This window comes from Canis lupus, chromosome 28 (genome assembly GCF_048164855.1).
Source record: "Canis lupus baileyi chromosome 28, mCanLup2.hap1, whole genome shotgun sequence".
Lineage (NCBI taxonomy): Eukaryota > Metazoa > Chordata > Mammalia > Carnivora > Canidae > Canis > Canis lupus.
The window spans coordinates 21,118,853-21,140,445 of record NC_132865.1 but is presented as its reverse complement, the minus strand read 5'-3'; the positions used below and the strand labels follow the sequence as shown (position 1 = coordinate 21,140,445).

At 39.1% G+C, this 21,593-nt stretch overlaps 1 long non-coding RNA gene, 1 other non-coding gene and 1 pseudogene across 3 annotated transcripts in view; all 3 read left to right on the top strand.

Moving 5' to 3' along the window:
• Positions 1–21,593, top strand: part of LOC140620274 (uncharacterized) — a 117,560-nt gene that overhangs the window by 33,464 nt on the left and 62,503 nt on the right. The window lies entirely within an intron of this gene.
• On the top strand, positions 8,207–8,338 carry LOC140620473 (small nucleolar RNA SNORA63). The gene has a single exon (XR_012020256.1). It is a non-coding gene; the product is annotated as a small nucleolar RNA SNORA63 (small nucleolar RNA).
• Positions 10,514–11,233, top strand: LOC140619978 (nuclear transport factor 2 pseudogene; annotated as a pseudogene).

Sequence of the window (21,593 nt, the reverse complement as noted above, 5' to 3'; positions counted from 1 at the left end):
CCTCACGCCAGGCCCTGGCCGGTCTTCCTTCACCTGCACGAAGGCACGGGCCCAGCTCCGCAGCCCCAACCCCGGAGGGAAAGGAGCTCCCGGCCCTTGGACGCCGCGGCTACGAGGTCCCTGGGGCGCAGTCGCAGTGCACGGCGGGAGTTCTCAGTTACCCTCCACCAGTGCGCCGCTGCTGGTTTAGTTTTTGATTTTTTTTTTGTTTTGAAATTTTTTTTTTTAAATTTATTCATGAGAGAGAGAGAGGCAGAGACACAGGCAGAGGGAGAAGCAGGCTCCATGCGGGGAGCCCGACGTGGGACTGGATCCCGGGACCCCAGGATCACGCCCTGGGCGGAAGGCAGGCGCCAAACCGCTGAGCCACCCGGGCTGCCCCGCTGCTGGTTTATTTATCCAAAAGTCTCCGCGAGCTCTTTGCCACCTTGGAGCCCCGAGAGGTGTCAGCGCGTAGAGCGGCCACTGCCCGGACACATCAGGTTTGCAGCCGCTCACGGTAGAAAAGTCCGGGTAAAGAATGAAAAAGGGGACGGGGAAAGTGGTTAAGAGTCAGAAACCCGATTTTCTCTGCCATTCAAGAGGGAAGAAAAAAAAATCCTCATTGATAGTTTGACAAATAAAAATACAAGTGGCTTTGGGGGAAATTTTTTTTTTTTTTTTAAGCACTCTCTGTGGATTCTAGGTAGCCAACACCAAGGTATACTGTCCCCTTCCAGTGGAACGCTGCGTGTCTCCTGCAAATGACTTTGACAACTGCATTAACGGAGTAAAACACCCCAGTTCTCAGGGAGAAAAAAAAAGCCCTGTGGTGAAGTCCTGCGAAGGAGGAGGCCTGTTTGCTGAGCCCCTGAGCCTCATTGCTTTGGAGCATCCTAAAGGGTGAACTCGTCTGAGAGCAATCTTATTTTAAAAAAGAAAAAAAAAAAATCCCTTGAGACAGCCTTTCATTTTTGGGCAGAAGCTAAGGAACTTCTGTGCCAGGAGATTTTTCTTTTAGGGTTTAGCCACAGTGTTTTGGAAGTGTGAAAATATTCCATTACCAAGAACATCCCTTGAAGTACAGCGCACAGCTCTGGTCTCCAGTATGTGGTCGCAAGCCTTGTTAATTGTGGAGTTAGCCTAGGAGAGAAGAACATCCTGCCATGTGGCTCCTACTGCAACGAGTTCCCTTTGCTGTGGAAGTTAGAAGATTTCCGCATCCATCAGCTGAGTGGCCTTGAGCTGCTTGCTCACCATCTCAGAGTTGTTTCTCTATGTACAGCCACCTCCCCATGTTCAGGCACCCCTGGAAACTGTAGAGCATTGTTCAAGGTCTGTTATTATGTTATTTTCCCCATCTTCACTTTCTCTTTGACATTACATATATTGTCCCCATCCTCTCTCCTGCCATCCTATCCTTTTCGTACGTCCTCTCCCAATAGTGTCATTCCCCTGCTCAGAGTTGTTCTCATTTTACTAGCCCCCAACCTTCCACTCCCCGCCCCCATGTGCCTCATCCCCTATAGAACACCCAAGTGAAAACTAAATGCCTCCTGGCGCCAGAAGGAAGTTCTCATGTAATAGATACTTTGTGGTGTCAGAGAGCAGGGATTCTGTACACTTTGTCAACCAGTCCCTTAATCAACTCCGCTGTAAAAGAGGGGCCTGGCTTATTTACATACAAACTTTGTTTCCCTAAACCCCAAGCCTCTCTGACCTCCAATTCTAAAATGAGCTCTCGGAGGTGATCAGAGAACAGGGAGGTGTTTTGGGAAATGTGCCCACTGTTTCTTGATTTTCCCCCCCTCGGCTTATTTGTGCTGCTCTGCCCAATTAGCAAGGATAACGAGCCAATTAGCTTTCAGGGGAAAAAAAAAAAAAAAAACTACCCTGCCATATTCTTTAGGTTTGATTCTCAAGCAGAACTCCTTGGTGATGTTGGAAACAACTATATAAGGGACCCTCATACCTTGATTCATCCCCCTGCCTCCATTCCCTCTTAGACTGTCACATTCGGGCAACTTCCTTCATGGAAGACAAGGAGCAGAATTAAAAAGAGATGAAAGACTAAACTGTAAACTCAGTGGAGGCAGAGACTGTCTTGTTCACCTGGGCATCCCCAGTGTCTAGCAGCTTGTGAAGGGCACTACGTAAATACGTGGTGGTTGAAAACGTTCACAAACACAAGAACACCATCTGGCCTTCACCCATAATTAATGGGAGGTACACACTCAAACCATAATTTGCCCTTCATTTAACCAACTCAGTTTATTCCTATGCACTCTACCCTACTATCAACACTTACAGAGACCCAATTACATTTCTCATTAGCTGAGTGGACCTCTAAGGAATATTTCCTGTTTGCAAATGGAGCTTATTTATTTGCCTGCTTTTCGTGTACTATACTTGCCACAACCCCAGGGTTAATTTTAAATTATTGAAGAATTACATTTATTGTAAACATCCCAACAACAAGACTGTTTCTTATAAAAATGATATCTAGCTTTAAAGGCCATTTGTAACTTTTATTCCTGATTGGAAAAAAATCGAATTTTTATAAACTTTCAGGGGATCATAGACCTACAAAACTTCAAATTAAACTTTTTATCATAAATTAGGGAGAGAATGGAACCCTTAAAAGTTTACTGGGTAGGCAGAGAAGGAGGATTTAGAGAAAAACAGTAATCGGAGAGGTGAGAGGAAAACCAAAAGAGAATACCATCATGGAAAGCAGGGGAGGAGTTTCAGGACAGAATGTGTGGGGACTTCCAGTTGAGATGGTATGGTAAGGTCCCATTTTGAAGCTTCCCTTGTGCTCCAAACACATGGTCATCAGAGTTAAAACGTAAAAATAGAAGACTGGAAAGAGCTGTGTCCAAAAGCAAGAAAAACAACTGTGTGGACCAGGACTGAAATAGAAACTGAATGATGAGTAGGGTTGAAGCTTTTGGCAGTTCTTCAGGGTCCCCTCCAGGCAGAAGAATCCCAGAGCTGAGTACCTCTGCAGATAAGAGGAGCATAAGTGTCCCATGGGAGGAGGGAGACTCTCCTGGGTGTCTGCTTAGATTAGGATGCTGGATGGAGTAGGACTCCATCTTAGTGGTTGCTGCCACTAAAGCAGCAAAGGGAAGCAGGCCTAGCCAACATATTTGCTCTGTGACTGGGTCGTTTACAGTCATTTTTGTCTCTTAATTATGGGTCACATTTTTCTGCTGCTTCACATGCCTAGACATTTTTGTTTAGATGCCAGACATTATAAATTTTGCCTGTTAGGTGCCGGATATCTGTATTCCTGTAAATGCTGTTCATCTTTGTTCTGGGATTCAGTTAAGTTACTTGGACATGGTGTAATTCTTTTTGGTCTTCCTTTTGAGATTGGTAGTAGGAATCAGATTAGCTCATTCTAGAGCTAATCATTCCCCCTACTGAGGCAGAAGTCTTAGGCCCACTCAACTCAATGTCCTGTGAACCCTGAGACTTTCCAGTCCATCTGAAGCAGGTATTGTTCCTGGCCCTGTGGGAGTATCTGGCATTGCTCCCTTTAATCTTTTTTTGGTGGTTCTTCCTTCAAGCCTCTGATTGTTTCCTCTTATGCCCTTGTCAATCAGCTGATTACTCTAGGGGGATCCTCTGCAGGTCTTTAAATTCTCTCCCTGGATGGTTCCCTACTTTCTGGAATCTGTTCTGTGAATTCTAGCTACCTTGCTCTCTGCAGTATCAGCTGTCTTCATTCAGTGATTGTGCCTGGTTTCTCCCTTTCTGCTCCTAAGCCTCTAGTCCTTTGTCGTGGCAATAGCTGGGACAGTAGCAATTTTAGGGCTTGCCTTAATAGTTTCCCATCTCTTAGGGTACACTGACCTTCACTACTTCATGCCAATGTTTCGAGAACCTCTGTTTCTTATATTTTGTTTTGTGGTTGTTGCAGATGGAAGGGTAAATCTTAACTATCTTGGCTGCAAGTGGAAGCCTTTGGAGTCACATTTAGGTGGAAACTCTTTTATTTTTGTCATGTTCTTAATTATGAGAATTGCTTGGGTATGGTTGTATGTTGAGGAAGAGATTAAAGGTACTAAAAAATATGAGAAACAGAAGGCAATAGTGATGGGCCAAGTTCCCGGAGGAGGTGGAAAGAATAAGGGCAGAGATTGGCTTTGAAAAACAAGGAATGTGTGTCTCTCTGTGTAAAATGACATGAAAATAATGTGGGATGTGGGGCGCCTGGGTGGCGCAGTCAGTTGGGCGTTGACTCTTGGTTCTGTCTTGGGTGGTGATCTTGGTGTTGTGGGATCAAGCCCTGCATTGGGCTCCATGCTCAGTATAGAGTTGGCTTGGGACTCTCTCACCCTCTTCCTCTGCCCCACCACCCCATGCACATGTGCTCTCTCTCTCTCAAATAAATTAATGAATCTTAAAAAAAATCATAATGTGGGATGCTACTGTAGATCAGTAGAAGCCTGTAATGGGAAGTTTAAAAGGTTAGTTCCTGATGGTCTCTTTTCTCAGTAGCGTGTAAGTTCAGGTTATTAACTTCAGATAGGTTAGTAGGCATGAGGTATCCAGATTAACAAAAGTGAGAAATGTGAGAAGTAATCAATTTAGAGAATATAAGAAAGGTCTTCTAGGTGTAAGGACAATTATTTCACAGGAGTGTTAAGAGCCCCGATGGGGTTGACTGACTAGCATTTATACCCATTAACAACAGTGAAGAAATCTAGCATATGGTTGATACATGGTGGTTTTCTGTTAGAAACAGTTGAATCTTGATAAGATTGCTGTTTACCTCATTGGTAATAAGAACTTGCAAGAATGAGTCATTCATGGGTTCATTAGGTTGTGATGAGGTAGAGAGGCAATTTAGGAACGTGGTGCTTAGGGGAGACTCAGAGATTTAGATGAAGCTTCTATAGTTGGAGACACATGATATATAAGAGACAAAATGAAGGCATACTTATAATTTTTTTCTTTTGGGGTTAAGTGAAGAGGGAAGGATTTGCAAAGATTCAGTAATGCTATGTTGCACAGGTTCTGAGGGTGCCATTGAAATACAGTACAATGTGAAAGAATCTATGTATTTCTTATATTCTTCTATTTAGCCTTATCTATGCAAAAGACAAAAATATATAAATGCATGCATACATACATATATAAACATAAACTATTCTTCAAAATTTAGGCCACCTGCAAGTATTAGTAGATTTCTTTTCAATATATCCCATAGCCATCCCATTCTATAGATCACAGCAAATATTGGGCATTTTAAAATCAGTACTAAGTCTCTGATTTCTCAAGGCACTCACTGGCATGTGATGTAAAGTTTAATGGGGGGAGGAGATGAAGTAGGTTAGCTTGACCCCCCACAACCCTTATTTTTTATTCTGCATACTAAATTTCAATATCTCCTCACATTTTACAATTAAGGTATTGAGGTTTAGAGAGGTGAAGTCCCTCGCTGAGAATAACAGAGATAGTTGAAGGGGAACTCAGAATTCCAGAAAAAGACCTAACACACTTGTTATCATATCATGTCCCTGATGGTTAATTTTGTGTGTCAGCTTGACTATGCCACAGTACCCAGATATTGGGTCAGACATTATGCTAGATGTTTTTGTGAAGGTGGTTTCTTTGTTTGTTTGTTTGTTTTAGATGAGCTTAACATTTAAATTGGTAGACTTTGATTAAAACAGATTATCCTCTGTAATGTGAGTAGGCCTTATCCAAACAGTTGATTTTAAAACAATCAGGAAGAGTGACCTCCTCAGAGGAAGGAGTAAGTTCTACTAAGAGACTGCCTTCAGACTTGAATTCCACTTCTTGCCTCCATCTCTAGCCTGCTGGCCTACTTTGCATATATTGCTCTTGGACAAAGAATGCTAATCTGAGAAAATTTAGAAAGCAGAATAATACGCAGTGCTAAGCGCTCTGTGTTTAAATTGGGAATTTTTAAATTGTGAGTATCATAAAAAAAATGAATCTCATAGTTGTTGAAATTTTGTCCTTATTTTAGATGTCATAGAAAAATTAGTCTAGCCAGGGAGGAAAATGTTCCAAGTAACTATAAAATATCAACACATTGACTTTTCATATTTTCTTTTAGTAGTATTATGCAACTTGGTTGAAAACTATACATTTTAATTAGAAATTTTTCTTCACATTGCTTGGATGGATATAACCACTGAATCTTTTCTTAGAATTATAATTCTCCTATCACAAAACTTACTCCTTACAAATATGCAATTCAGTAATTTTTAGTATATTCACAAGTTTGTGCAAACATTACCCAAAATGAAATACCATAACAATTAGCAGTCACTCCCTATATCCTAGAAACTACTAATCTTTCTGTCTCTGTGTATTTGTCTATTCTGGGCATTATTACATAAATGGAATCATTTAATTGTATTTATAAGTCATCCATGTTATAAGACGCAGACCTTTTGTGCCTGGTTTATTTCACTAAGTATGATGTTTTTCAAGGTTTATCCATGTCTTAACATATAACAGTACTTTGATTTTGTATGGCTAGATAATATTCCATTGTTTTTATTTTTTATTTTTTAAAAGATTTTATTTATTTATTCATGAGAGACAGAGAGACAGAGACAGAGAGAGAGAGGAGCAGAGACACAGGCAGAAGGAGAAGCAGGCTCCATGCAGGGAGCCCGATGTGGGACTCCATCCCAGGTCTTCAGGATCAGGCCTTGGGCTGAAGGCAGTGCTAAACTGCTGAGCCATCCAGAATGCCCTCCATTGCTTTTAGATACCAAATTTTGTATAACCATTCATTAATTGATGGACATTAGTTTATTTACATTTTTTGGCTATTAGGAATAATGATGTGGAGCGCCTGGGTGGCTCAGTGGTTGAGCGTCTGCCTTTGGCTCAGGTTGTGATCCCAAGGTCCTGGGATCGAGTTCCACCTCGGGCTCCCCTCAGGGAGCCTGCTTCTCCCACTGCCTATATCTCTGCCTCTCTCTGTGTGTCTCTCATGAATGAATAAATAAAATCTTTTTTAAAAAGGGAATAATGATGCTACAAATATTTCCGTACAAGATTTTGTGTGAAGATGTCTTCAGGTTTCTTGGGTATATATCTAGGAGTAGAAATGCTGAGTCATATACTAAATCTCTATTTAACTTTTTGAGAATCTATCATATTGTATTCCAAAGCAGCTATACCATTTTATATTTACAGAAGTGATACAGAAAATTTCCAATTTCTCTACATCCTCACCAATACATTTTATTGCTTTTTGTTTTGATTATATTCATTCTAGTGGGTGTGAAGTGATGTCTCATTGTGGTTTTGATTTGCATTTCCCTGATGACTAGTGATATTCAGTATCTTATGTACTTGTTGGCCATTTCTGTATCTTCTTTGGAGAAATGTCTACTTAAGTTCTTTGTCCATTTTAAAATTAGATTGTTTAACTTCTTGTTGAATTATAAGTGTACTTTATGTATTCTGGATAAAAATATGATTTGCAAATGTTTTCTCCCATTCTGTGGGTTGTCTTTTCATGTGATAGTGTCCTTTAAAGCACAAGAGTTTTTATCTTTGACAAAGTCTAATAATCTGTTTTTTCTTTGGTTGTTTAGGCTTTTGGCATCATGTCTAGGAAATTATTATCTAATCTTTGGCCACAAAGATTTACTCCTGGGTTTTCTTCTAAGAGTTTTATAGCTTTAGCTTTAGCTTTTATGTGGTTGATTTTCAGTTATTTTTTGCATATGATATGAGGTAAGGATCTAACAACAACAACAACTACTACTACTACTACTGCTATGACTACTACTACTTCTCCACCTCCTTTTTGACATGTGGATGTCCACTTGTCCCAGCACCATTTGTTGAAAAGACAGTTCTTTCCCCCACTGAATTTTCTTGGTAACCTTGTCAAAAATGAGCAGACCATAAATGCAAAGGCATATGTATCTATGGATTCTCAATTTTATTCCATTGATTTATATGTCTATTCTTATAGCAATACCATGATGTCTTGATTACTGAAGCTTTACAGTAAGTTCTTAAATTGAGAATCTTTTCCAAGATTGTATTGGCTATTCTGTGTCCCTTGAATTTATATACAAATTTTATGATCAGTTTGTCAGTATTTCAAAACAGCTCAGATTTTTGTAAGAATTATATTGAATTTACAGATCAGTTTGGAAAAATATTGCCCTCTTAACAATATTAAAATCTTCTGATCCATTAACATGGAAGTCCAAAGCAGGATACAGACTACAGTAAAGCTGTTAAGTGCTGTGCTGTACCTCCTCCTGCTCAAAACAAAGTTGTTTCCTAACTATACCAGTCTGCTATACTACTGTAGCAGATAGGGATACTTGATCTCATGCACATTAATAAAATTAAATTTAAAAAGAAACATGGGATGTCCCTTCATTTAGGCATTATTTACTATTTTTCAACAATACTTTGTAGTTTTTGAGGCATAACTTTTACATATTATATGTTAAATTTATTCCTAAATACATATTTTTGGGTGCTACATTACATGGAATTGTTTTCTCAATTTTTTTTATGTATTGTTCATTGCTTATTTTTGCATATTAATCTTGTATGTTGCAACCTTTCTGAGTTTTAGTTCTAAGAGTTCTCTAGTAGATTCCTTAGGATTTTGTTATAAACAAGATTATTCCATCTTCAAATAGAGGTAGTTTAATTTCTTTCTGTCCAATTTGTATGACTTTTATTTCTTTTTCTTGTCTAATTGCCCTAGCAAGAGTTCCAGTATAATGTTGAATAGAAGGAATGGGAGTGTGCATTCTTCTCTTATTCCTGATCTTAGAGGAAAAGCATTCATTCTTTCACCAATAAGTACAAAGTAGGGTGGTGGTGGTTGTTGTTTTTATAGATGCCCTATATCAGATTAAGGAAATATCTTTCTGACTGGTGTGAGGTGATATCTCATTGTAGTTTTCTTTTTAAATATTTTATTTATTTATTCATAGACACACACACACACACACACACACACACACACACACACAGAGGCAGAGACACAGGCAGAGGGAGAAGCAGGCTCCATGCAGGGAGCCCCATGTGGGACTTGATCCCGGGTCTCCAGGATCACACCCCAGGCTGCAGGCGGCGCCAAACTGCTGCGCCACAGGGGCTGCCCTCATTGTAGTTTTGATTTGTATTTCCCTGATGTTGAGTGATGTTGAGTATCTTTTATGTGTCCATTAGCCACTTATGTGTCTTCTTTGGAAAAATGTATATTCATGTCTTCTGCCCATTTTTATATTGAATTATTTTGGGGGGGAGTTTTATAAGTTTTTTATTTATTGTAGATACTGAACCTTTATCAGATATATCATTTGCCAATATTCTCTCCCATTCTGAAGCTGCCTTTTAGTTTTGTTGATTGTTTCCTTCAGAAACAATCAGAAGATTGTGTGCAGAAGATTTTTATCTTGATGAAGCCCCAAGTTTATTTTTGCATTTGTTCCCTTTGATTCAGGAGACCTATCTAGTAAGGTGTTGCTACGATTGATGTCAAAGAGGTTACTGTTTGTGTTCTCTAGGGTTTTGATGAATTCTCTCACATTTAGGCATTTCATTCACTTTTTATTTATTTTTGTGTATGGTGTAAGAAAGTGGTCCAGTTCCATTCTTTGTGTGTTGCTGTCCAGTTTTCCCAATACCATTTATTGAAGAGACTGTCTTTTTTTCATTGGATATTTTTTTCTGCCTTGTTAAAGATTAGTTGACTATATAGTTGAGGGTCCATTTCTGGGTTTTCTGTTCTGGTCCGTTGATCTATGTGTCTGTTTTTGTGCCAGCACCATACTGTCTTGATCACTACAGCTTTGTGATATAATTTGATGTCTGGAATTGTGATGCCTCCCTCCAGATTTGATTTTCTTTTTCAACATCACTTTGGTTATTTGGGGTCTTTTGTGGTGCCATACAAATTTTAGGATTGTTTTTTCTAGTTCTGTGAAAAAGCTGATGATATTTTGATAGGAATTGCATTAAATTTTTAGATTGCTTTGGGTGGTATAGACATTTTAACAATATTTGTTCTTCCGCCTGTCAGAAAAGCTGAAATTGATGCAGTAAACAACAGATGTTGGTGAGGATGTGGAGAAAAGGGAACCCTCTTATACTTTTGGTGAGAATGCAAACTGGTGCAGCCACTTTGGAAAATAGTATAGAGGTTCCTCAATAAGTTAAAAATAAAACTACCCTATGATCCAGCAATTGCATTACTAGTTATTTACCCAAAGGATACAAAAATACTGATTTGAAGGGATACATGCTCCCCAATGTTTAAAGCAGCATTATCAACAATAGCCATATTATTGAAAGAGCCCAAATGTCAATCGACTGATGAATGGATAAAGAAGATGTGGTGTGTGTGTGTGTGTGTGTGTGTGTGTACACACACAATGGGATATTGCTTAGCCATAAAAAGAAATCTTGCCATTTTCAACAGTGTGGGTGGAGCTAAGAGAGTATTACGCTTAGTGAAATAAGCCAGTCATAGAAACAGCACATGCTACCCCTCGGATCTCAACGAGGCCGGGTGATGCTCCAGAATGGGAGACAAGCCAATTTGGGAGCAGATTGGATCCAGCTTCATTCAGCATTACTACCAGTTATTTGATAACGACAGAACCCAACTAGGCACAATTTATATTGATGCATCATGCCTTACGTGGGAAGGACAGCAGTTCCAGGGGAAAGCTGCCATTGCGGAAAAGTTGTCTAGCCTTCCGTTCCAGAAAATCCAGCACAGCATCACGGCACAGGACCATCAGCCCAAGCCAGATAGCTGCATCATCAGCATGGTAGTGGGCCAGCTCAAGGCTGATGAAGACCCCATCATGGGGTTCCACCAGATGTTCCTATTAAAGAACATCAATGATGCTTGGGTTTGCACCAATGACATGTTCAGGCTTGCCCTGCACAACTCCGGCTGACTTCTTCCCAGCCAGGCACTCATGCTGTTTCCTCCTCCCTCCTCTTCCTGATAACTATTCACACTCCTCCAGATGCTCCAAGTATCATACACAAATGAGCAGGGCCGCGGTGGGAGCGAGTGCAGTGCGCTGCTACTACCAAGGTATTGTGCATGATGTTTGGATGCTAGAATAGTTGCATCTGACAGGAGAAGTTTGTGTTGTACCAGCGCATGCCTTGGAAAGACTTAAGTAATGCAAAAGGTTGTCTTTTTTTTTTTTTTTTTAATCTACGGACAATTTGCTCTAGTAAACCAAAGAAGTGAAGGAGAAAGCAGCTCCCTCACCGCCCAGGTATTGACCTCCCAGATATTGATTTGTTTGGATGTTTCAATGGCTCATGATATAATAAACCCACAAAAATTTCCTTAACAACAACAACAAAAGAAACAATTACCATATGATTTCACTCATATATGGAATTTAAGAAACAAAACATATGAGCATGTGATGGGGAAGAGAGAAGCAGACCAAAAAACAGACTCTTAATCCTAGAGAACAAACCGAGGGTTGCTGGAGGAGAGGTGGGCAGAGAGTTGGGTTAAAAGGGTAGTGAGTATCAAGAAGGGAACGTGTGATGGGCACTGGGTAGTGTGTGTTAAGTGATGAATCACTGAATTATACACCTGAAACTAATATTACATGCATGTTAACTAACTGAAACTTAAAAACTTGAAAAAAAGGAATTATCTTTCTATTCCTAGTTTGTTTACTGTGTTTATCATGAAGTGGTATTGGAAATTTACAAAATGCTTTTTCTGCATCTATTGAGATGATCAGGTGGTTTTCATACTTTATTCTACTGACAATTGATACATTACAGTAATTGACCTTGGGATGTTAAGCCAGTGCAAGGTTTTGCATTCTTGGAATAAATCCCAGTTGGTCATGATGCATAATTCTTTGTATGTGTTGCTGGACTTAGTGTACTATATTTTACTGAAGATATTTGTGTATTCATAAGAGGTTTTTTTTCCTTGTTATCTTCCTCTTTTTAGTATCAGGATAATACTAGCATGATAGAATGAGTTAGGAAGTATTCCCTCTCCTCTTCTGTGTTTTCAAAGTTTGTGAAAGATTATTATTATTTTTTAAATGTTTAGTATAATTCACCAGCACATTCATTGGCTTTTGTCTGTGGAAAATATTTTGATTATTAATTCATCCCTTGTTACAAGTCTATTGAGAAATTTTATTTCTTCTTGAGTCAGTTTTGATAGTTTGTGTTTAAATGAATTTGTCTGTTTTATCTACATTATCTAATTTGTTGGCATACAGTTATCCATAGCATTCCCTTATAATTCTTTTTTTGTTGTTGTTGTAAAGTCAGTAGTAATGTCCCTTCTTTAGTTCCTGACTTGAGTAACGTAGGTGCCATATTTTCTTTTTGGTCATTTTAGGTAAATATTTAATTTTATTGATCTTTTCTCAAAGGACCAACTTTTGATTTTGTTGACCATTATTTTATTCTCTTTTTTATTTCCACAGTAATCATTTTTTCCATCTGCTTTTATTTAGTATAGTTTATTCTCTTCTAATTTCTTAAGGTGGAATGTTAGGTTATTGGTTTGAAGTCTTTCCCCCCCGCCCCTTTTTAATATTGGCATTTACAGGCATGGTGCATAATTTTGCGTATCAGTTTAAGCTAAAAGACTCCCGGATATCTGGGAAAACATTTTTTTTCTGGACATTTCTGGCAAGGTGTCTCCAGAAGATTAATATTTGAATCAGTAAACTGCATAAAAAATAGTGCCTTCACCAACATGGACAGGCATCATCCAATCTTTTGAGGTGTGAATAAAACAAAAAGATGGAGTAAGGGCAAATCTGCTTTCTCTACTTGAGTTGAGTTATCCATCTTCTACATTTGTACATTAGCTGGTGTGGATCTTAGGCCTTCAGACTCAGACCAAATTATACCACCAGCTTTTCTGGTTCTTCCTCTTGCAGATGGCAGTTTTGGGGACTTTTCAGCCTCCCTAATCCTGTGAACCAACTCCTGTAATAAATATCCTCTTATTTATATCTTACTGGTTTTGTTTCTCTGGAGAACCCTGACTAATATAACAGATAAAAATTTTCCTCAAGCACTGTTTTAGTTGTATTCCTTAAGTTTTGGTTTATTGTGTCTTTTGTGTTTTTATAAATATTATGTGTTCTGTGTATCGTACCGTATGTATAACATTTCTAAATTCCTTTGTGATTTCTTTTTTGACTGTTTTTTAAATGTATGTGTTGCTTAATTTCTAAATATTTTTGAATTTCCAAATATTCTTCTATTACTGGAGAAATACCTTCTATTACTTAAACCCTTTTAAACTTATTGAGACTTCTTTTATAATGTAATATATGTTCTATCCTGGAGAATGTTCCATGTGCACTTGAGAAAATTGTGTATTCTACTGTTGTGGTGTGCAGAGTTCTATAAATGTCTTTGAGGTCTGCATGGTTTAAAATATTGTTCAGGGGATCCCTGGGTGGCGCAGCGGTTTGGCGTCTGCCTTTGGCCCAGGGCGCGATCCTGGAGACACGGGATCGAATCCCACATCAGGCTCCCAGTGCATGGAGCCTGCTTCTCCCTCTGTCTGTGTCTCTGCCTCTCTCTCTCTCTCTCTCTCTCTCTCTCTGTGACTATCATAAATAAATTAAAAAAATATAAAATAAAATATTGTTCAGGTATGCCATTTCTTTGGTGTTTTTCTTTCTAGTTCTATCCATCATTGGAAATGAGATACTGAAGTTGCAGCTATTATTGTTGAATTTGCTAATTATTTAATTCTTAGAATTTCTGCTTCATGTATTTTTGAGACCCTGTTGTTAGATTCTTTTTTCTGGCTGCTCAAATCTCCTGTTGAAATCCCTTTAGTGATATTTTTCATTTAGGTTTATGTATTTTTCAATTCCAGAGTTTCTTTTGCTTTCCTTTTATAATTTCTCTCTCTATTGACATTCTTCATTTGGTGAGACACCATTCTCATATTTAGTCTTTAGAATAAAGTTCTGTGCACATCTTTGGAATAGATAATGTAAAGAATATGTCTAGTAAAACCAATGTCTGGTTTTCCTTAGGGATAGTTTCTCATTCATAGCTTTTTTCCTCCCCTTATATGGGCCATATTTTATTATTTTTCTGCTTGCCTAATAATAATAATATTTATTATTTTAGTTTCAGGGGTAGTATTTAGTGATCACCAGATGCATATAATTCAGTGTTCATTATATCAAGTGCCCTCTTTAATGCCCATCACCCAGTCACCCTATTCACCCACCCACCTTGCCTTCAGCAATGCTCCTTTTGTTGCCTTAAGAGTTTCTTATGGTTTGCCTCCCTCTATGTTTTTATCCTATTTTATTTTTTTCCTTCTCTTCCTGTATGTTCATCAGTTTTGTTTCTTAACTTCTACGTATGAATGAAATCATATAATATTTGTCTTTCTCTGAGTGACTTATTTCGGTTGTCATAGTACACCCTAGCTCCATCCATGTTGTTGCAAATGGCAAGATTTCATTGTTTTTGATGGCTGAGTAATATCCGTGTGTGTGTGTGTGTGTGCACGCGCGTGTGTGTGAGACATCCTGTTATCCATTCATCAGTTGATGGACATTTGTGCTCCTTCCATGTTTTGGTTATTGTGGACATTGCTGCTATAAACATTGGGATTCATGTGCCTCTCAAATCACTATTTTTTGTATCCTTTGGATAAAAACCTAATAATGCAGTTGCTGGGTCATAGGGTAGTTCTATTTTTAACTTTATTTGTATGATCCTGGAAAAGACCTTGAATAGCCAAAGCAATCTTGAAAAAGAAAACTATTGTTGGAGGCATCAGAATTCCAGACTTTGATCTATATTACAAAGCAGTAGTCATCAAGACAGTATGGTACAGGCACAAAAACAGACACATAGATCAGGGGAACAGAATAGAGCACCCAGAAATGGGCCCTCAACTCTACAGTCAACTATTTGACAAAGCTGAAAAAAATATCCAAAGGAAAAAAGACAGTCTCTTCAACAAATGTTATTGTGAAAACTGAACAGCAATATGCAAAAGAATGAAATTAGACCACTTTTTTTACACCATACACAAAAATAAATTCAAAATGGATGAAAGACCTTAAATGTAAGTCAGGAATTGATGAAAATCCTAGAGGAAAATATGGGCAGCAACCCTTTTGACCTTAACTGGAACAACTTCTTACTAGACACATCTCTAGAGGTAAGGGAAACAAAAGCAAAAATGAATTATTGAGACTTCATCAAGATAAAAATCTTCTGCACGGTAAAGGAAAAAATCAATAAAACTAAAAGGCAGCCTACAGAATGGGAGAAGATAATTACAAATGACATAGCAGATAAAGGGCTAGTATCCAAAAATCTATTAAAAACCTAGCAAACTCAACACCCATAAAATAAAAAAAATCCAGTCAAGAAATGGGCAGAAGACATGAACAGCCATTTCTCCAAAGAAGACATACAAATGGCTAATACCATGAAAAAATGCTCAACATCACTCAGCATCAGGAAAATAGAAATCAAAACCACAATGAGATACTACCTCACACCAGTCTCAATGGCTAAAATAACTCCGGAAACAAGAAATGTTCACAAGGATGTGGAGAAAAGGGAACTCTCTTACACTGTTGGTGGGAATTCAAACTGGTGCTGCCTCATTTTTTGTAGATAACTGGATGTTTAAAATAATATAATGGGGCAATTCTGGAAATCAAATTCTTCCTCCTTCCCAGGGTTTGTTGTTGTGTGTTTTTGTTTTTGTTTAGTGACTTTTCTGCACCAGTTCTGTGAAGTCTGTATTCTTTGTCATGTGTGGCCACCTATGTTTCTACTTGGTTAGCATAGTGGTCCACTAATAATTGGACAGAGATTTCCTTAAATGCCTAAACAACTAAATCTCCCAGTCTTTTTTGAGGGACTTTCTCTGTGTGTTGGGGCACTATTTCAATGCTTAGCCAGATAATTTACAATTTTGCCTCAGCCTTCACTTCCTTGCTTGCACAGAACCTCTAGGTCAGCCAAAGGTGAGAGTTTAGAGCCTTTCAGATCTTTCCTAATCATGTGCACAGTTTTGGGAATGTGCACAAACCTACCTGTGTTTGTGACTTTTTTTTTTTTAATTCCCAAGAGCATCTAAGAGCTTTTCAAAGCCTCTATGGGATTCTCATTCCCCAGATTTTCCCTTTAAAATTTTTGGTTAGCCTATTATTTCCCCCAATGGTTATTTACCACTTTAGGCAGCTTCAGAGTTAAACAATTGCCTGTAACTTTATGACAGTGTGCCTGGGGAAGAGATTTTTTGCATCTTTTGTACCAAGTGACCTCTGAATCAGGTTAAATAAAGATTTCTTTACAAGTGGGGTCTTCCAGGAGCCAACAGGTTAAATAATGACAGTTTTCTTGGAATGAAACTTTAAAGGAGCCCCACCCCATTTTTCTCTCTCCAGTGGCTGCAAGGCTGCTGCTTTTCACTGTGATTGTGAGCTGTCAATTTTCAAGGCTCCTGTGGAGCTAGAGAGGAGGTATGGGAATAGGACAAGTTAAAATGCCACAAATCACACTGTTCTTACCAAGATTCAGCTGTTTTTCTTTAAAAACCACTACCAAGGTTGCTAGGAGCCTTTGGTTAATTTCTAGCATTCTGAAAATATCGACTCTGACAATTTTGGTGAGTTTTCTCATTGCGTTTATGGAGGAATTTTTGGAGGTCCTTAATCTGCCATTTTTGCTGACATCATCCCCATTCCCATTGAATCTTGATATATATTATGTATATCATTAGATCCAATTATAAGTGCAATAAATTAAGTGCCAATTCTGTTCACATGTAGGAAGGAGAATGTTAAGAGGTCCCACATATGTTGAGGAATTCACGTTCAGCCTTTTCTGAAGTTTTCAACTCCCCTTGGTGCAAGAATTAGGCAGAGCCATGGAACCAAGGAGCAGTTAGCTATTGGGGTTCAAAATATTTTCTTCACATGGCTTGTTCATATGTAAATACACTCCTATGCATTTTTATTTTTGTTTCTCCATTTTCTTCAATAGCTTCTCTGTGCTGAGACTTTCTATGGCAAAGGCTGAATCATTCTTTTGAATCACAAGTTGTAGGAACACCTGTGATTGAAAGGCTTTCCCTCCAGATCCAAGAGAGAAAGCTACTTAGAGGAAGAGGTGGACTTAACTATTTGCATCTACGATGATGACAACTTGATGTTCTCTGATGCTTTTATAAAGCATTAGGTTTTATACACTAGGTGTATAAAACAAAGTATTTATCTTCTTTTATTTTTATCTCCCAAATACTTTCACATACAAGCACAAGTCTATCACTACTACCAAGCAACAAGTTACTTAGCATATATTCACTCAGTAAATTCTGTAATGAACCCAGTTAATTTAAGTTCATTCTTTCAGCAAAGGCATGGTGAGCACCTACTATGGACTAGGCATGTGATTACATTTGGTCATCATTCTCCCAGAATTCCAGGATTCTCCTATTCCTTCTATTTTTTAAATATATTTTTAAAAAGATTTTATTTATTCATGAGATATGCAGAGAGAGAGGCAGAAACATAGGCAGAGGGAGAAGCAGGCTCATGGAGGGTGCCTGATGTGGGACTCGATCCCAGGACCCTGGGATCATGCCCTGAGCCAAAGGCAGACGCTCAACAGCTGAGCCACCCAGGCATCCCTCTCCTCTCTTCTATATCTTGGTTGCAAACCGTGGACTATGGAATTGACTTTCTTTTTACTGCCCCTTTCTTTGTTGTAAACACAGGACAGAGTGATCCAGATGTCACACAAAACATTCAAGATTTCTCTCTCTCTCTCCATCTCTCTCCCTCTCTCTCTCTCTCTACCTCTCTCTCTCACAGACACACACACACACACACACACACACACACTGAAATAGAAGAACTACCTGTAAAACCAAGAAATGTTAAGCGAAAATAGTTCTTTTAACCTCATACCACTTCCTAGTATGAGACCAGGAATACTAAAGAATGGTCTTCAGTTGGTTCTTCCTCCACTGGTTTTGTTCAACATTCAGAGATATATTTAGATATTAATTTGACATAATGAGATTGTGGGGAAATTTCCCTCTTGAAAGATTCAGCCCCTACACCAAATATGTTCAGGGAATCATGTCCAAAAATATTTCATTGCTTTGTAGAGTTCAGAATACCCTGTTTTAGTATTAGTAGAGTGAGATTGCCAGAGTTTTTCTATTTACTCTCTGTCACCTTGTTTCCTCTTTGTACACAAGCAGACATAGTTGCATGTGGCTTGACATTCCCAGTTATGTGGGGGAGAGTGGGAACACTGACAGCTGCTAGAAAGGCTGCAGTGGTGGACGGCTGGATGCAGGTGCATACACTGCCTCAATTTGACAGGCTTTCAGGCTTTCATAATCTCTAGTGATATCAAATATCCTATCCAATAAGGTCCCTACAAACAACAGAAGCAACACACTTACATATATTCACCAGGGCATAGAATTCCATAATGTTCACTCAAGTCTATGTGGATAAAACATCTGCAATGTGTTATTTTTGTGATCTGCATGGACACAGTGTCACAGTAGCTTAGAAATTAAATCATGCACCTGACGTTATGATACTTTGTTATCTGCATGGCTTGCATTTTGCCTATACCTTTAGTACGTAAGGAGTGGGACTCTCAGGTTTTCACAATAGTTTCTTGACACAATAGTACAAAGGATTGGGAATAACTGCTAGTTGGCTTATTCTTCAGGTAGAATATTAGTGGGCCTCTGACTCAAGTTTCTATTCTTAGTGTCTGATCACCTCAACTTAGTCCCTCTCTGCCACTAACTCACTAGAGCATGGATGAGTCACTTAACTTTCTAAATCTCTATTTTCTTGGCTGTAAACTGAAATTAACAGCCCCTGCTTGGCAGCATCACAAGGCAGTTTGAGAATGAAATGACAAGAATGCATGTGAAAGTAATTTGGAAATGGCTGTTTGAGGTAGACAAGAGCTAAGTGACCTCCCTGTCAGGTTATCACCTCTGGAGAGAAGAATAACTATCAAAATGGAGGTCCACAGTATCATCATTTTATGTAGAGAAATAATAAAATCCATGGCTCTGGGTAATCTAGATTGGAGCATGTAGCTTAGACCTGAGGCCAAGACTGGGTCCCCTCCCACCCAACTCAAATAAAAACCTCTGTATTTGCAAAGAGAGCTGAGTCTGCTGCACAGTCTACCACTTTACTTACTGAAAGTTCAAAGACTGCTTCTGGAGGGCAGGAGGGACCAGAATGCAGAGAAAATGGCAAGCATCTCTACTCAGTGGACCAGGCCCTCCTAAAATGCGTTATTAGTACCCTGAGGCGGGAAGTGCTATGGCTTGTACCAGAGTAGGAAAGGGAGCTCACTGCATGAGCACAAATCTGCCAAGGAGAACTAGATATCATGCCACAGGTGAGCAGTGATCTGTGATCTCCTTAAGAAGCATGGAAACAGGATCCTACCAAACATCAGCACCTCTCTCACATGAAGGGAGGGACAAGCAAAGGGAGAAAGCGATTGGGCATGTTGACGTCCTCTTTCCCCAGAGTGAAGAAGAGGCTGGAATTTTGCCCCTCTATTTATGAGGGAAAACAAGAGTCCCCTCCTCTCATCCAACCAAGGCAATGAGATATTCAAATGGTTACGGTTTGCTTTTATAGGGTTTATCTCATTGAAAAGTCAGGAAACTGTTTATATATGGTATATTAAAGGCTACTTACCTCATTTTACAGTATGAAGGAGCCAAGAACAAGTTGGTGACTGGCTCAACTACTTGATGCAAGTTGTCTAATTCTCTTAAAGATTAAGACCAGGAAACGGGACACTCACAAGGCAGGGTAGGACTTTGGCGAGGGGCCTTGGGCTGCCAGAGAGCAGCATAAGACCACTAGGTACTCTGGGGAGCAGGAGAATGTGTTCTTAAACAGGAGAGGGAAGAGTGAAATGGATGTGGTGGAGATGAAGATCATAATTTTGTTTACAGCAATTTTATTCAAATGTTAAATTATAGCTATGATTTAGATAAAATAAAGTCAAGTTATTAACATGATTTTAATTATGTGAAGAAGGAACAGGTATTTCCTTCTCACTGCCCTTTGGAAGGTGCATTTTCTTCTCTGTGGTACTTACCCTCCAGTCTTTATGATAGAAATAATGCACAGGGTTCCTTTGGGAAGCAATACTCCCAATACGGTCCACCTGGTAAAGATGGGGTTGACCAAGCCCCAGTGTTAATGGGTGGTCTGCTAAGACCTGGCCAGACAGAACATTTCATTTACCTGCCCACAGGAACTGGTTCAGAGAAGGGCATGTGACCCAATCCAGGCAAATAACAACCCTTTCCTGGACCTATTACAAATGAAAATTCCCTTTGCTGCAGAATTCACAACTGAGATGGTATATTAATATAAACCTAGAGCTACCGTTGACCAGAATCTTGTCACCATGAGGGAGGATTTGGCTTGAGAATAAAGGTAGTCCAGAAGAGAATGAAGCTGAAATATGGGGAGAAACCAATTTTTTATTATGTTTTTGAGCATCTTGATCAGACCAACCAGGTCAACATCCCACTAGTTTTCGGTTACATGGGCCAATTCATTTTGTACTTTCCTTTGTTTTTGCTTAAAACAGTTTAATTCAGATTTCCACTTGAAGTCTAAAGAATCCTAAGATACTTTCTCTTTGGTACCTCTTTGGTATCTGTGGTATCTTTCTCTTTGGTATCTCTTTGGTATCTGTGTTTCTTCTCTATTCACCCAGATGTATCCCAATCTGAATAATAAAGACTCATATCCTGTTTATCAAAAGTCGGGATAAGGGACACTTGGGTAGCTCAGTGGAGTGGTTTAGCATCTGCCTTTGGCTCAGAGCATGATTCCAGCGTCCTGGGATTGAGTCCCCGCATCAGGCTCCCTACAAGGAGCCTGCATCTCCTTCTGCCTATGTTTCTGCCTCTCTTTCTCTCTCTGTGTCTCTCATGAATAAATAAAATCTTTTTAAAGATTTTTTTAAAAAACTGTTAAAAAAAAAAAAGGTCAGGAGAATGTTCTATTTTTCAACAATATTAGGTAATGTTTTTTACCCAAGACTGCCATTAGGTTCACAGTGCGGTAATATCAAAGAAAGCTTTTTGCAGTTATTGCTCCAGAACTAACCACCCCAAAACTTTGTGCTTACATAGCAATAATGGTTTTATCATATTTGATGATGTCTCTCAGGAATTTGGGGATCAGATGGATGATTTTTCTTCTCTACAGGGCATCCACTGGGGTCACTTGAGATGTCCAACTGATGGCTGGCCTCGTTGGGACAGATCAAGATGGCTTCTGTCTGGTATCTTGGTGGGGATGACTGGAAGGCTGGGTTCAACTGGGGCCCCTTCCCTTTTAGTCTCAGGGCTTCTATATATATTATTTCATGGTGGCTCGGGACTTCGTGAGTGATTACCCCCAAGGGGTCTTGGATGAAGGCTTCTTATAACCTAGACTCAGAAATCAAAAGATGCCATTTTCTTTAAAAAAAAAAAAAAACTTTTAGAGAGAGAGAGAGCATGAGAGAAGAGGGACACAGGGAGAGGG